Below are 14,409 nucleotides of genomic sequence, written 5' to 3'. Positions count from 1 at the left end.
GGTTGGACGTCCTCTCAGGTTCAGGGAAATGACACTGGAGATGTCTCATGGAAGTGAGATGAACATTCAGTTCAGAAGGCAACAGCTCTGGTGGACATTCCTGCAGTCAGCATGCCAGAGGCACAATCCCTAAATACTTGAGACATCTGTGTCATTGTGTTGTGTGATGAAACTGAACATTTAGGCGTGTCCTTTACAGTGACCACAAGGCACACCTGTGTAGCAGGTACAGATTGGTGCTCCAAATGACCCTTCCCTTTGATTCATCACAAAAAAAATGGGTGTTGGGTGGAAGTACCCCAAATACAAGTGCATTAGAGTATCCTCTGAAAAACAGTTTTATTGACAAGATTTACCCCTGAATCTCAGGAAAAGGCACCAAATATGTTGACTAGGCGACATAGACCCTCTGTATTAACACCATCTTACCCAGACTGTAAAACATAACCTTGCTTTTGACCTTGCAAAAAGAATGATCCACTAAATCCATGAAGGTATACTTTTTAATTTATGATGCAGAGGAGACCAACAAAAGCTATGAAACATGCTATTTCTCCTGGGTTGGGCCATTTTTTTTAGTTAGACTGACTGGACTATTGTTACAACAACACAATTTGGCCAAAAGGTTTTTTGCAAAGCACATCTGCCTTTTGTTTAGTCGTACTTGTTGCCCAGTTGCCACGTTTGCATGTTTGCAGTGGTGAATGAAGCACTCAGATCCTTAAAGGGATGGTTCAGATGGAGTGCTTATTCATAGACTGAAAACAACCAAACTAAGGGTGTTTTCAGACCTGAAAATCCGGACCAAGGTCCGGACCAAGGTTCTGTTTTTGTTACATGGTATACATTTGGTCCCTTGGTTTTGCATTGACATTGCAATTCTGTGAGCAGACTAAAGAACTTCACATGACATAGTTACGTTCATCTACGTGGGTTGCATCACCTTATATTTGACATCGATTGGTTTATAAATGGGCGGGAGTCTGATGTCAGCGTGTTGTCAAGTAGGCGGGTAGAAATCCTCTCAGTGTTTACGAACATTACCTCACGAAAATGGACGAACTGATTCTAATAACTGCCACGCTACTCATACTATTATGGCATTGCTCTCAGCTGCAGCACCAACGTAGAGCACAATACTCGCGGCTCGTTCAAAAACGAAATATAAATCTACACCTTGTGCGAAGATGTCATCGTCACTGGCAGGAAAGGAGGAAGAGACAGTTAGCAATGTTAGCAATGCTGAAAGCCCTGCCAACTCGGGAGCGACCAGTGTCGAGGTGAGTGACCACAGATGGCTCATTTTTGATGGTGGACTTGACTTCTCTCCTGGCAGAAATGAACAACCGGCGCACCAGAATTTCCTGTCAATGGTCTGAAAGTCGGAACCATCCAAAATAATGCTTTCACACTAGTAAAGGGCCGGACCATGGTTCCGCGTGGTCCGGACCAAGACCACCTCTTTTGGCCGGACAGATACACAGGAACAATCTGAGGCCAACAGGCTGTCCACTTTGGATTTGGAGACGCAGCAGCTTTCCTGCCTTGTCTTACAGAGACTACATGCACGCTGCCTTCATTACACAGAGACAGATCAACAGACATGTCAGATGTTTCCCCCATAACATCCCAAATCCTACAGATGACACCAAGAAGTGACACATACTGCAAACGCCTTGTCTCTCTGCTGAGCCTCAAAGACCTCAGTGAGATCATTGAGCTGTTGGCAGATAGGATGGTGAAAGAAGAACAGACTGAGAGCAGAGCGTTCATAAGCCTCACAGCCTCTGGGAAGAAGCTACACTTTGGTTCATGCTTTGAGGCTGCGCAGCCTTCTGCCTGAGGTGGGCCATCCTTAAGACGGTGGCTGTGTTGGTGGCTCATGTGACATCACTGGAGATGTGCAGGCCCAGGTATTTGAAGGTGGACACCACCTCTACAGCTGCTCCTCTGATGAAGAGGAGAAGGGAGGGTGTGGCCTCTCCCCCTAAAGTCAACAACCATCTCCTTAGTATCAGTTTCACCTCCAGCCTGTGCACAGACTCATTGTTGGAGATCAGTCCAGCCACAGTCGTGTCACCTGCAACGTTCACTATATGATTGCTGGGGTACCTCACAGGGCAATCATATGTGAGGAGCGTGTACAGCAGGGGGCTCAAGACACATCCCTGTGGGGTGCCAGTCTTGAGTGTGATGGTGGAAGATGAGATGCCATGGATCTTATCAGACTGTGGCCTGTTTGTCAAGAAGTCGAGGACCCAGCTGCTGAGAGATGGTGTTCATCCCAACAGCAGCAGTTTATTGACTTAAGTCTGTGGGATGATGGTGTTGAAAGCAGAAATATGACCGCTGATGATAAAACCTTTGAAAGACTATTTTAAGAGACCTGCATTGGCAGTTTGGTTCTGCAAAGGTTCTGCAGGCTGCAATGATGTCACATGATCCAGTTTTCAACAGCACAGTTGTTCCGGCCCTGAAACATCACCTGATGTCTCCTCCATCACGCCTCCAAAGAAGTGTGTTGAACCTCTAGCCTGCTGAAGAAGACAGATACATCCCATGAGTTCTGACCAAGACAAGGACACGATCACACCCATCAAAACTGTCAACGCTGCACCCGAGAAGCAAAACACAGAGGCCCCTCATCCAAGTCCTGCAGAGCTCACTGAAGCCAGTCAGAGTTTCCGACCCCACACCATATCAAAAATCAAGCCATGTCTCTCCCTCAAAGACCTGGACACAGTCACCCACACTCTCATCTCCTTCCGTTTAGACTACTGGAACACTCTGTACACCTGTGTTACTCAGTCCACCCTGTCCCGCCTCCAGCTGGTTCAGAATGCCACTGCCAGACTCCTCACAGGTACCCAGAGGAGAGACCACATCACACCTGTTTTAGCCTCTCTCCGCTAGCTGCCTGCGAAGTTCAGAATTGATTTGAAGCTTCTCCTGTTTAATAGTCTGGCCCCGTCCTACATCGCAGACCTCCTAACCATCTATTCTACGCCCAGGTCCCTCAGGTCAGCTGACCTGGCTCCTGGCCGTCCCACGCTCCAGACTCAAACTCAGGGTTGATTGTGCCTTTGCTGTGTCTGCCCCCAAACTGTGGAACTGCATCCCCCCTCCACTGAGTCGTTAAAGTCCAGGCTCAACACTTACTGTAATTCATTAGCGTTTGAGTGGCTTTTTCTGACGTGTGCCAGTGTGTGTCTCTGAATTTATGAGCTGTGTGCCTAACATATGACTTATGTTGCCTCTCGTGTTTTTAGTGTCTTATCAGGCTGACCAAACGTCCTCTTTTGCCCGGACATGTCCACTTTTCACGTCCCGTCCGGGGCGTCCGGGAGGTTTTATAAACTGATGATAATATCCGGTTTTCCGTGTGTTTGTGTGTGTGTTAGAGTGCGGCACGGGCAGCATATTTCTGTCCGAACCCGAACCGAGCACGACATTATTTAATGACCAAAGCACTGAGTTTGTGTCACACAGCGGTTACAGGCTATTTAACAGGCCGGGCGTGCGCCGTGGGTGCTCAGCTGCGGAGAAGGAGATCTCCGTGTTTGAGACAGGAGCGGGAGGCGGGAGGTCCGACGCTTCTAGCGGGAGGAGAGGGAGAAATAAAACAAAATAAGATAAAATAGAAAAAACCTGTCTCCCTCTTTTATTTGGAGCTCCGAGACTTCCAGCAAGGAGAGAAGAGAAACAAACAGCCAATGTGTATCTGTGTGTGTTATGTTCAGGTGTTGTCACGTAAATAACAGTGCCCACGCAATAAACAGGACAGACAATAGGATTTTATTTATTTTTTCACTACATTTTCACTGAAAGCTGGCCGAATCCGACCCGAGCCCGAATACAATTTATAGCGACATTTTTGACCAAACCCGGCCCGACCCGTCGGGTACCGTCGGGCTTGGATCGCCACACTCTAGTGTGTGTATGTGTCCCCTATTGGGGCCTATCTGAATTTCTGTCTTTGAGAGATATTGTAATATAACTGGATTTTCTATCCATACATATAAATTTTAAAAATATTAAAATGATAAGGCATCTTTGAGTAAACTGCGAGTATCATTTAAGTAGGCTATGTCGTGGCCGGCCGAGTGTCCTCTTTTTTGTAAATCAAAATATGGTCACCCTAGTCTTAATCCTTTCGTACAGCACTTTGGTCAACATGAGGTTTTTTAAAATGTGCTTTATTAATACATTTTAGTTGAGTTTCCTCTGAACCAGTCAGAGTTGTCAAAGCATACTGCTGAAGAGGCGTGACATCACTGCTCAAGACAGATATTATCCTAAAGTATCTGACAAATAATCTACTGACAGAACAGACACTTTTCCCATTCTCGGAACCCATCGGCTGTATTCAGCGCCTGACTTCTGGCAGATGGCGATACAGCCTCTGGGGACAGACCCCTTATTTTTTGGCATTCCGGTTTGATTTGGGCAGAGGAGGCAAATTTCCGTTTCCGACTTCCGTTTATATAAAAGTAAATATGCTGAACCATTGCAATGGATTCAGAGCTTGCAGTGACGCCAATTGTGTTCCGCCTCGTTAGTTCACCTCACGGACCATTTAACCTGGCAACAACTGTAGCCAGCTCAAACGTGATTGGTCAATATCACACGGACTACAAACAGCCTACAACCGGAATCCAGGGCTCTTCCGCTCTTCTTCCGGAGGCAAGATCTCCGGGGTTTGCCTACAGACTCTACATTCACTGAATGTAGAGTCTGTATATAGAGACTACACTTTTCCTGACACAATGATCAGCTCTGACGAGTCTCTCTGTTGAATCTGAGTCAGCCACTAGGTGGAGACAAATAGCCGTTAAGAACAAGAGCACAGTGTTCCATCAATGGGTTTGAGGGATACAAATCAGGGATGCACAATAGTGGTGATATCAGATATGCCGATATATAACAACCCATTTGACTAATAACCGATATCGATATATGCCCTTTTATTCCCTCCTAATTTTAGTGATCATCAAGTCTCTTCTGTAGTGGAATTAACATCATATTATTCATGTATACTCTTATGGTGACGGCCCACCAGCAGATGGAGACATGAAATCTAATACTTTTCAGTGTTCTATATATATATATATATATATATATATATATATATATATATATATATATATATATACACACATATATATATATATATATATATATATATACATATATGGCTGTGTTGCTGTGATGATATGTATTGCAGTTACAAAGGAGCTGCTGGTCAACCACTGCTCCGATCAGTTGTTTTTGTTCTTATTTTGCTTCCTGTCTTTCTTGTTTTCTTTTGTTTCCTTTTCTTTATGTGCTTTTCTCCTTCCTTCTTTTGAGTTTCTTCTGTTCATTCATGTTTACCTTACTCTTTTTCTGTCTTTCTTGCGTGCTGTATGTCTTGCGAATTCACTTCAACCATATTTGGATTACATCCATTGTTGAGAAAACTTGTGTTTCTCCCCGTCGGGGAATCGAACCCCGGTCTTCCGCGTGACGGGCGGAGATACTAACGAGGAGTGGTACGAAGAATCAAGTGATATGGGAAGTGGAAATCGACAAGCCAGGGGTATCTGTGATATGTTCAATATGTTGCATGTTAAATTCTTTGACTGAAAATATTTATTATAAATGTTATTCACTTCAGCTGTCAGTGTTTAAGATGAAATTATTCCCTGTATGTTTGTATTTTTATTTATATGGACTTCTGACAAAACGACTCAGATTACACTGGACTGTGCAAATTAAATTAAACAAAAACTGCTCCACATCAACGATAAAACAATTTAACATACAAGGCAATGAATAAAATTCCTTCTTCAAGACTTTGAACATATTCTTTATATGTTACCTGTCCACCATCTTGAACATCGGACATGCCGCAAAAAAAAAAAAAAAAAAAAATGTATGTGGCAAAATATTCAAAATTCAAAAATATTCAAAATATTTGATTATCAATGAGAAGGTCTCAGTCTTAAAAGATAATCATAAATATCCCTCTGCAGATATGAGGCAGATTAAATAGGCTGTGTTGTCGTAACTATGTGGAACAATCATTTGTTTACCATTTGTCCCTGAACGCAGCACATTTTCATAGTTTCCGTAGTGTAGTGGTTATCACGTTCGCCTAACACGCGAAAGGTCCCCGGTTCGAGACCGGGCGGAAACAAATTTTGATTTTCGTCATTTACACAGTTGGCGTTGAACTGGTAGTTCAACTACATTCATGTTTGTATAGTGATTTGAGTAGTTAAATGACTGCAGTGTCCTTCTGTGGAGTTAACTACTAAAACAGCAAACAATTTGGGGCCATGAAATTTTTTTTTAATGATTTATATATTTATTTCACTTTACCATTTCTTTCCTACTGTAACTGAATCCCCTCTGACCACCCCCACACCCCTTTTCCTTTCACCCAGACTGCTGTGATGACGTAACCGACGTGGTAACGTAGTGAGTGGTGTCCCAGTTCCTAAGGAAAGATTTCTACCCCTACCCCTCTTGGCTTCATTTTGAGGGCCAAGGGGTGGTGGGCAGGGGGTGGGGATAGGGCCAAGGGCTGGGGGTAGTGACTTATGTCATGTTTTGTCCTTGTAGAAATAAATAAATGTATAAATGTAGAAATACATAAATAAATGTAGGAATTTAGAAATTAATTAATTAATTAATTAATTAATTAATGTGGAAATAAATACATGTAAAAATATACAAATACAGAAATAAATAAATGAATAAATGTGGAAATAAATAAATAAATACATTTATAAATGTATAAATAAATAAATGTAAATATATTTATTTATATTTTAGTCACATATTTAATTATTATCACATATTTAATTATTTACTTCCACATTTACTTATTCATTTTTGCATTTATAGATTTTGACTTACGTCATTTTCTGTCCTTCATATCACATCCATCGTGAAGAAAACCACGTAATCTCCCCGTCGGGGAATCGAACCCCGGTCTTCCGCGTGACAGGCGGAGATACTGTCCACTATACTAACGAGGAATGGTACATATAATCAATGATGTAGGAAGCACAAATCGATAGGCGGAAAAAAAAACTGCACTATCTTTTTAATGTGATACACAACACGCTGAAAGAGTCACATAATGCAGGATGTTGGATCAGCGTCCTGGTCGTTAGCTAACGTCAGCAACACACTTGAGAACCTGTCGATGCTAAATGTTACCGGCCAACTCTTTGTCCCCTTTAAGGGCAGTGGCCTTGTGGGTAACCTGTGAGACTGTGACGTGTACATCAGGATGTATGGAGGGAATGCAGAATGATGATAGTTAGCAGAATCAAGTGTGTAAATAAGCTCAGGGCTGCTGCTAAACCTCATTAGGAGGCCATGTCTGTGAACGGCACCTGAACGTCTCGCCTTCCTTCCCTCTGCAGGCTGGTCCGGATCGCTACCAGCTAGCTAGCTACTACCAAGCTAGCTACAAGCTAACAACGAGACGAGCTTATTTAATGTTAAGCCCGCGTGTTCCTTCCGGTTCGGGGCCGATAAGCTGTCACTGAGAGAGGTAACATTAAACAACATAACTATCACAAATTTAAGTTTTAGCACGCTGCCCCTCTATGTTTATTGTGCATTTGTTTGTCCAATTTCACTGCTCACAACTGACTGAAATAATCAAGCCTAAAACAACAGGCTTGTTATGGCTGTGTGGTGAATATTCTGGCTGTTTGTGTACATGTATCTACACTCACCGGCCACTTTATTAGGTACACCTGTTCAACTGCTCCTTAACATAGAGCTAATCAGCCAATCTCTCTTTTGTATTTGCCTCCATTTTTTTACAGGTTTAAAAAAAAAAAAGAAAAAGCTCTGCTACTTTTTACACACTCAAGAGAGTTAATTCTCACATTTTGGATGCAAATTTGTTCAAATCTGTTGAGTGCTTCTGTTTTTTTGAGATAATCCATCCACCTGACAGGTGTGTTATATCCAGATTCTGATTAAACAGCATCATTACTACACAGGTGTGCATCGGGCTGGTCACAATAAGAGGACACTCTAAAACTGCAAAGAGTAAAGTGCTGTATTTTCATTTTTGTTCAGTGTGGTACTTAAGAAGTTTTGCATCTTGTTAGATGAGAAACAGGTTTTGTAAAAAAAAATATTGATGTTACTGAAAGTAAGGTATCAAAGAAAGTAATGTCAGTCGAGAAAATTATCTAGATATCAGAAAAATTATGAAAAACATCCGTCACAGTTGTCCAAGATGACATCTTCAAATGACTGTTTTGTCAGACCAAACATCTAAAAAGGCAAATATATAAAACGTAAAATGATATAAAACAAAGAAACGGCGAGTCCTCACATTGGAGAAGCTGTAACTGGAGACATTTTTACTCATTAACTGCTTCAACCATGAAAAGTTTCTCAAAAATGTTATTTTTTTTTATTACATATTAATTGATATTCGGTGGGCAACTGTTTGGTTTGGAAGGTTTGATAGAATCCAAAGCAAACATGATGTGAGGTGCTTCCTCTATATTACAGTGGAGTTTAATACATGTTGTGATATAATCATTTACTGTGATATCTTGGCTGCAATAATCGTTGCATGGAAATGTGACACCAGCACAAATCTTGATAGGTGATCTCACAGCTCATATATTGAAAGGTTTTAGGTTAATAAAGACTCTATGTTCTGTGTTCACTGACAGACTGAGAAGACGTCACAGTGATGCAGTGACAGCCGAGGACATCTGCAGTTTCTCTGAAGGATGAAAGATGTTTCTGGGTTTCCTCTGGAGGGACTGGGAGTCACATCACCATGGTGTTAGATATCCAGAGGGCACAGTCATGTTCCCTGAGTTGGCCCTTGGAAAGGATGGAAGATTTAGATCTGTGTCTGCTAACAAATGCTGTGATGTTGAAGCTTTATGACTTTGCCCAAACAATGACCAAGTCTGAGACGTATTTCTTGTTCGACAAAATGTTGGATGATGTCATGCAGTGCTGCGACCACACACACCTGAGGTCACACAGCTGCTGTGTCTCCAAAACCTTCTCTGAGCTGCTGCGTATCTGGAGATGTGTTGTTATGTGCAGTGATGGAAAGTCAAGTATTGAGGTACTCATACTTAGTTGAGTCTTTTCTTTTTATGCCACTGAATGCTTCTAATCCATGCCTTGCCTCGTTCTTGTTCTACTCTGAAACAACCGGACGGCAGCCCAGTTCTACATACTGCAGCCCAAATCGCTCCCCTGTGTCTCTGTTTAATGTCTGTAGAGCTGCATATTTGGCCCTCCCTGTCACTCTGACAGAGGCTGTGTTGAGTTGTGTGATCAACAGGGGGTCAAACACAGCTGGCAGCTCCACACCAGGCTGCGTCAGGACCACCAGCCTCTGAAAGTTCCACCTCACCACTCCAGTCAAGGCCTGGGCCTGGAAGAGCTCACAGGAAACCCGGTTCCCTGTCACCCACTTTTTTTTGGTGAAGGTGGAAGCCCTCCTGCTGAGATGTGCCTCTCAGGGGAATCCAAATAGGTACAGCAGCTCCTGTGCCCTTGGTGTAATTGAGCTGCAAGGTGCCACCATACCTGTATAGGATTCCCTCCGTCACCTCTGGGTTGCTCAGGCAGCCTCTCAGGATGTAGATGCGTTGGATCCTCCACACCCTCAACATGGAGGCCTTGAAGAGGGGCACATCCTTGCTGTCCTTTGCCAGGTAGAAATGATGTAACACATCTTCTACCCTCTGCAGCAGTTCTCTGGGCTGTGGCACCGTCATTCTACAGTGCTCTCTGATGTGCTGCTTGGTGGGATCAGCAGGAGAGATTCTGCAAAACGTACGCCTCCTGGAGCCTCCTGAGGTCACTCTGGTCCACCACAACGAACGCTGCAGAGAGGAACTGGCAGAAGGAACTATAAAGTGGATGGTGTTCTGACACATACTCTCTGGTAAACCGGCGCATGCAGTGAAACAGTCTTTATAGTCATGTCTAGAGGCACTGTTGTTCAGTCATGTTTCCTGCCATGATAGCCTCTGAAATCCTCCAGCAGGCCCACAAGAGGTGCTCCTGAGCCCCAGGCTGCAGGACCTTGAAGGCAGCACAGCAGTCCCTGAAACATTAAAAAAAGAACACCACCTGAATTAAAAATTCCAATACATCATTTCCATGGTCGAGGAAAGTTTGATCACTTTGTGAATGTGAGTTGCTCTCTCTCAGAAACCAGAGACTTCAATATCAGATTTATGAAGCTGTTGCATGCTGTTCGAGCAGGCAGTTGTCTGACTGATGGACATTGTTTTATACATAACCAAAGATGACATTCCTGCACTTTGCCATGAGTGGTTTTGCTTTATGTGTGACCTGTGAACAGGTGGATAGTTTTTGCAATAAACTCAATTTAGTGGCTTTTTTCTTATGTATTATATTTTGTTATAATTTCTTATCACATGAATATTGTTAGTTTGATTTTTTTTTTCTTTTTTTTTTTTTTTTAAACAATGTAGTTTGAACTTTGAACTACTTTTTCTAAGTAGCTTTTGGTAACGAAACTTCATTTCTCCCCAGGGTAGCTCCAGTGTGAAGTAACTGGTAGCTTGTAAAAACTCTGCTTTCAACACACTAACAAACTATATTTTGTGTTTTCAACTTCATATAATGAGATGCTTTTCAGTTTTATAGCCTGTTGTGACCTGTGGACCATTGGGAAACTGTTTGTTCAGGGTTATATAGAAATGTTTGAAATGTGCCTTAATTTTAACAATGAAAAGTTAGAGAAAGATTTCGGCACACTTACATCTGTGCAGTGTCTCACTTTATCGCTGAGCTTTTGGTCTATTCCATCTTCATCAGAGCAAACATCAGGCAGTAATGAACAGGCTGGTAAAAGTAACCAATCTCAGTCTGATCACTGGCTGTATGCAGTACACCTGTGTGCACCTCTGGTGGTAGGAGCTGCACCTTCTGGGAGTTGTGGTTTTTTTAATACTGGATGGCACCAGAGTTTGAATGAATGCATGTAACTTTTGGTGTACTCCTGATGCCGGTCCCAAGCCCGGATAAATGGTGAGGGTTGCGTCAGGAAGGGCATCTGGCATAAAACTCGTGCCAAAACAGTGATGTGGAAAACAAACATGTCTGCCATACTGGATCAGTGGAGGTTAACTGCCTCCAGTGCTGTTGACCAGCAGGGTGCCAGTGGAAATTGGACGATTGTTGGTCGAAGACCATCTAGGGAGGCAGATGAGAGCAGCCAAAAGACGAAGAAGATGACTGTCTGTTCAAAATAAATGGAAAAATACCCAACATACTGTTCTAGATTTTGAGGCGTTTACAACCTGAACCTGGACCAAACTGTCACTTCTTTGCACAGTCACCCCTTCTTAACACTATACAATTAACTGTATGTTTTTAACTTATTTGGATTTCTAACAAAGACTCAGATTACACTGTGAACTGTGCACATTTTATTTAAAAAAAAAAAAAAAAAAAAAAGGACAAGACATTTAATGCCAACAATAAAACAAACAATTTAACATACAAGTCAATGAATAAAATTCCTCCTTCAAGACTTTAACATATTATTTATAAGTTACCCGTTCACCATCTTGAACTTCAGCTAAAAAACTGATATGCTGCACAAAACAAATAACACATGTATGTGGCAAAATTAAAATGATATTTGATTAACAATGATAAGGTATCAGTCTTAAAGGAATAGTTCAGAGTTTTTGAAGTGGGTTGTATGGGATATTTATCCATTGTCAGCGTATTACCTACAGTAGATGTCAGTTGGCACGCCCCAGTTTGGAGAAGCAGGCTGGAGTCAGAGTCAGAAGTTGTGGATGAGGTCTGCAGCAAAATGAATTTTAGCCACCGAGTTTAAGTGTGCGCTTTATTGAAATGTTTTAATGGCTTTACCTTTCCATCAGATAGCCCGTTCTGACGGGAGAGCGGTTAACAACTTAGTATAAAGTTTAAAAACAAATGTGTGTTGTTGTTTTTCCAGTACAGCCATGAGGGAATCACAACCATCGTGGGAAAAAAATAATTTACTCCCCGTCGGGGAATCGAACCCCGGTCTTCCGCGTGACAGGCGGAGATACTGTCCACTATACTAACGAGGAGAGACGTTGAAAGACACGTGATGCCGGAAGTAGTCATCGATAAGGTAGTAGTAGTAATATGTGACATGTTAAATTCTTTAATTTAAATTATTTATAATCGATTTTTGATGTGTAAGACAGTAGTTATGTTTCAGACTGTTTTACCTTCATTAAATATGTTTTACGGCTCGTTCTTGGTGCGTGTGAACGTGGGGTTTACTACATGTTCCTGAAGGCAACATTGCATATAGTTTCTGTCGTAGACATATATACATGTATATATGCTTATGGTTTCCGTAGTGTAGCGGTTATCACGTTCGCCTCACACGCGAAAGGTCCCCGGTTCGAAACCGGGCGGAAACAATTGTTGATTTTCGTTCCTCATAACTTTTTTTTTAATTTTTTTTTTTTAAAGCTTTATTTAAATTCAACAGTGGACAAGGAATAATAACAGGAATAAAGTATATACAAACTATCAGACATTTCCAAATCAAGGCAAATTAATATAATAAAACAGGAATAGAAAGAAAAAGAAAGAAGAGAAAAGAAAGTGGAGTAAGGCTCAAAAATGAAACGAATAAATAATGAATCAGACACAAAAGTTAGAAAAGTAAAAATTTACATAAAGTGGCAGACAAACTCAATCAAGGTATTCCGAATAAAATTGAAGAGCAAATAAGCCTTTCTTGTTATTTTCTATATATTTCAGAGACTCAAAATAAAGTTTCAATTCAATTAAAAATAATGTAAATGACGGGATTGCTTTTGACATCTTGGCTTTATGAATGTGAAATTTACCCATTAAGATAAAAAGGTTCACAATGTTATACTTATTTTGAGGAGAAAAACCAAAAATAATATTTTTCTCATCAAATCGAAACTCAACTGTTGTTTTGTTAAACAGAAATTTCTCCAAGTCTTTCCAAAAGTTTATAAAATAAGTGAATTATATTTTCAGTTTCAGCTTTACAAAAAGTGCATTTATCATCAGCATCTGAGAATATAGAAATGTATAGATTTGTTGGATAGATGTTGTGTAACAATTTAAGATGTAGTTCTCTAATTTTGTTAGATAATAGGAATTTAAAGGGGACAAGCCATGCTCTACGCCAATTTATGTCTTTAATTTGAGAATTCCAAAAAACCTTTCCACGCGGTGTTATCTTTCTTTTGTTATAAAAGCATTCCCTAATATGTTTGTTGGTACATTTGTAACTCATAAATTGAATGCCATTTATGTAAAGTGTACATTGAGGGTTAAGAATCTCGTGCTGATTATTATATCCTTTCATTAGTTCTATCAAACCACTAGGAATAGAATTAACCACAGATCTATATTCCTTGGGTTTGACAGGAAATGTTTGTTTCTGAAGAAATGCTTCATAGGACATTAATTGACCTTCATTGTTAAAAAGGTGTTTCATGAGTATTATGTTCTTTTCAACCCAGTTTTGAAAATAGAGAGACTTGTTCCCTTTAGTAATATTCTCGTTGTTCAATATTATTGTTTTGTGAGGAGAGAAATTATGTGAATAGCACAATTTCCATGCCAACAAAGCTTGTTGATAAAATTTAGACAGACATAAAGGAAGTTTAGAAACATTATAATTACATAATAACAAAAAATGTAGACCTCCCACTTCTTTGAATATATTGTGAGGGATGAAATACCATAAAGACTTGGGTGCTTTCAAACATTCTTTTAACCATTTCACCTTAAATGTATAATTCAAGTCTTTAAAGTCCAAGAGTTCGAAGCCCCCCTCTGCTTTGGGTCCAGACAAAACCTCCTTCTTCAGGTGGTGATGTTTGTTTTTCCAAACGAAGTTAATGAAGATGTTATTAATGTCTTTGCATGTTGAGTCCGGAAGACTAAGAGAGAGAGCAGGGTAGACAAAGCGTGACACTCCTTCTGCTTTGGTTAATAGGATCCTTCCCATGATGGAGAGGTCTCTTTGGAGCCACATGTTTAAAATGGTTTTGGTTTTGTTTATTTTGGGAGAGAAGTTGAGAAGCTGTCGCTCCATCGCGTCCTTACAAATATGAATTCCAAGATATTTAACACTATTTTTAACAGGCATGTCATGCAAGGTTTTGTCTCCAGTCTGAAATAAGCACAAGATTTCACATTTAGATTTGTTCAGTTTTAGACCTGATGCAGCTGAAAACATGTCTATTAGGGATATAGCATGTTCAATCTGTTGTTTATCCCTTAGAAATAAGGCAGTGTCATCAGCTAGTTGAGTTATTCTTATTTCTTTACCAAAAATAGATAAACCTTTAAGGACTGGATCATGGAGAATGTGTAATGAAA

The 14,409-nt window shown here is 40.9% G+C and overlaps 4 non-coding genes across 4 annotated transcripts; 2 read left to right on the top strand and 2 right to left on the bottom strand.

Annotated features, from left to right (window-relative positions):
- Positions 1–6,105: 6,105 nt before the first annotated feature.
- Positions 6,106–6,178, top strand: trnav-aac (transfer RNA valine (anticodon AAC)). The gene has a single exon. It is a non-coding gene; the product is annotated as a tRNA-Val (tRNA).
- Positions 6,179–6,953: 775 nt separating this feature from the next.
- trnad-guc (transfer RNA aspartic acid (anticodon GUC)) lies at positions 6,954–7,025 on the bottom strand. Its single transcript has one exon. It is a non-coding gene; the product is annotated as a tRNA-Asp (tRNA).
- A 5,019-nt stretch (positions 7,026–12,044) lies between these two features.
- Positions 12,045–12,116, bottom strand: trnad-guc (transfer RNA aspartic acid (anticodon GUC)). The gene has a single exon. It is a non-coding gene; the product is annotated as a tRNA-Asp (tRNA).
- A 269-nt stretch (positions 12,117–12,385) lies between these two features.
- trnav-cac (transfer RNA valine (anticodon CAC)) lies at positions 12,386–12,458 on the top strand. The gene has a single exon. It is a non-coding gene; the product is annotated as a tRNA-Val (tRNA).
- Positions 12,459–14,409: the final 1,951 nt, after the last annotated feature.

This window comes from Epinephelus fuscoguttatus, linkage group LG12, assembly GCF_011397635.1.
Source record: "Epinephelus fuscoguttatus linkage group LG12, E.fuscoguttatus.final_Chr_v1".
NCBI lineage: Eukaryota > Metazoa > Chordata > Actinopteri > Perciformes > Serranidae > Epinephelus > Epinephelus fuscoguttatus.
Note: the sequence above shows the minus strand (reverse complement) of the source record. Positions and strands in the feature narration are given on the sequence as shown.